The following is a 2805-nucleotide window of genomic DNA, read 5'->3' on the forward strand; positions in this document are numbered from 1 at the left end:
TTCAATACTTATAAATTTGTGTTATACTACACTTTAGTATAACACATTTTTTGTATCATATAATGAAGTTTGCATAACAAAATTCTTTACTTATAAAAAGTGTTATTGTAATGGATATTATAACATATTTTTCGTATTATTTTAATATTTAGATAAGTTTAAATTCTCATTATATATTCATTTATATAACACTAATTTATTCTATTATATTTTTATTTTTTATTTATATAATTAAAATTAGCTTTCTAATATATACTAACATCATCAAATGAACTTGATTTTCAAATAACAAAAAGTAAAAACATTCAACATTGTATTAACAATCTACAAATTAGTTTAAAACATTCAACACTGTCATCAACAACAAAATATTATTTAAGTATTCAAGTAGTCTTAAATATTCAACATATTGAAAAGTTACTACTTTCAGCACAAAATATTCTACAGCTGCCCAACACAAAGCCTTCAAAATTAAGTATTATTTTCTATTTCGCTTGTCACATCTGCAAAATAAACAAAGAAATATTTTATTGTTATTATCTAGCATCACAAATTACATCAAGAAAAATGCTATGGAAATAACTTGGTCCTTGATAGCTTGGGACTGTGCAACCAAATTAATAACAAGTAGACCATTTTTAGAAAGATTCTTCTTTACAGTATGCAGAAACGAGTCTTCCACAAAATCCACAGCGGGGCAAGTCATACCAGAGCTATGAAAAACAAATAATCTCATTGGAATATGTTCCTTGTAGTCAATATGAACTTATGTAATAGGGATGTATTAAATACAACATAAATAACACATCTATCCATTTACCTTGAATCTGCAGAGTCCACATCAATGATGATTATGTCCACCTTTGTATTCACACCGCCTTCTTTGAGAAATGTCGTGCAAATTCCATTAGAAGCAGCAACAGCATTATTATTTCCAGGAATTAAAACCACATTAGCTGATGCACAATTTTGACTATCTCTAATAAATTAGATACCATCTGCAATATGTACCTGATGCATGCACCAAATAGAATCTAGAAGTCATCAATACAGTACATAGTACAAAAAACTATCAATTGGTGATTTAAAAAAAAAAAAAAAAACTCATTAGCCAACTAGAATTGTAAAACTAATGGTCCGCGGCAGTCTACCATTCCCACAGAAGGTGCAGTGTAGCACCTAAGAACTAATGTACAAAGAAAACTTAACTAGAGGGATCAGAAATTGGACCCTGAGTTTCATTCCCAAATTTTCACCCCTACACACAGGTATGGTCCAGCCAAAGTTCTTTTTCTATGCATATAATTTTTTTGGCAAATAGTACTAAAATGGTCCAAAATGTCTTTTTACATGACAAAATGGGAAGGGGGAAGGAATCATGAATCATGATTGCATGATCAGTAAACTTACCTGCAAATGATCTTCTTCAGTAAAACCAAAGTACCCCTTTGCAAGATCAAGAACCACCGGATCTAGCTCCACCACCTATATCCCATAAAGCACAACCAAATTATCACCACTTACAATTATTCATATTTGATGAAATAATAACTCTAAATCCACAAGTGGTTCATAATGTAAACCCAGTATTACCTCAATGTGCAAAAAGGGCATGCATCCATGAAGGAACATAGGGAGCAAACCAGCTCCAAGACCAATTACAACTGCTTTAGCCTGATTAAGATTTTCAGTTAGCAAAAAATAAGAAAAAAATAAAAAAAAACTGAAAACGAGAGGGGGGAAATCTTGAACTTGAAAATGGCACAGATGAGTTTAAATGCCATGTAAGAATGTGTAACAAAGTGTAGTCATTTTCCTTCACATTACACAAATATAATGAAGAAACAAGATAGTTCTGCCAACCAATCAATCTAGTTATAAGATTTGCCTCCTAACAGAACAAGAAATGTAGTAATTCCACAATTACAAACAATAAAGAATCAACAGAAAACACATTTTTTCTTGATATGAAGTGTGCATATAAAAGAAAATGAAAGCTATTCTTCTTCTGATTTATAATATGGCAAACTAAATTTTCAACAATTCCTCTTAACAAAGACAAACAGAACTCGGAAGTACAGTGCTTACTGATGTCTTACTAGATGCCACCCTTTCCATGTAAGAAGAAATCAACACAAATCTAGAAAGAATCCCAGTCTAATAAGAACTAGCCAGATAGTCGTGATAAACCTTCAGCTGGTCGCATGGTTCTACCATAAAATAAATAGAAAGATTTATACTTAAGACTTCAGAGCCACTTTATTAATGAAAAATTGGATGGAGTAGAAGATAAAAAACTATGTTAACAAAACCATTTCATAATAAATGCATTTAAATCTATTAATGGCATTAATATCTAAGAATTTTTTATTAATGTTTAATTTTGTGCATAAAACATGACAAATTTATATCTAAGAAAAAGTACTGTTGAAGATAGTAAAAATTCAAAAAAACATAGAAAACCATAAAAAAAGATTTAGATGTTTTAACAACTTTTGGACTACTAATATAAAATCTAATTTGCACTTTACTAGACTTAACCATACCTATGCAATAGCCACCAACTAAACTCCAATACTAAAGAAACTAATTGCCAAGTGAAATCTCAAGAAGACTAGGAATTTCAGAAGCTACCAACAGTGGTACTTGAAATACTGTGCTTAAAACCAAAAAAAAAAAAATAAACACATCCATTAATACTAACCAATAATTGAGGAGATAGCTGAAAACTCACCATCTCCATCCTTGTCAAAAAGACAAAGAGCTTTTTTAAACTCAACAATCTGTTCCTCACTTAGTACATCT

General features: G+C 30.3%; 1 long non-coding RNA gene across 1 annotated transcript; it reads right to left on the minus strand.

Moving 5' to 3' along the window:
* Positions 1-296: 296 nt before the first annotated feature.
* On the minus strand, positions 297-2119 carry LOC133833996 (uncharacterized). The gene is made up of 2 exons (XR_009893258.1): positions 821-2119; positions 297-713 (listed from the first exon to the last, which is right to left on the minus strand). It is a non-coding gene; the product is annotated as an uncharacterized LOC133833996 (long non-coding RNA).
* Between the last annotated feature and the right edge of the window lie 686 nt (positions 2120-2805).

The sequence above is a fragment of the Humulus lupulus genome, chromosome 5 (genome assembly GCF_963169125.1).
Source record: "Humulus lupulus chromosome 5, drHumLupu1.1, whole genome shotgun sequence".
Taxonomy (NCBI): Eukaryota; Viridiplantae; Streptophyta; class Magnoliopsida; order Rosales; family Cannabaceae; genus Humulus; species Humulus lupulus.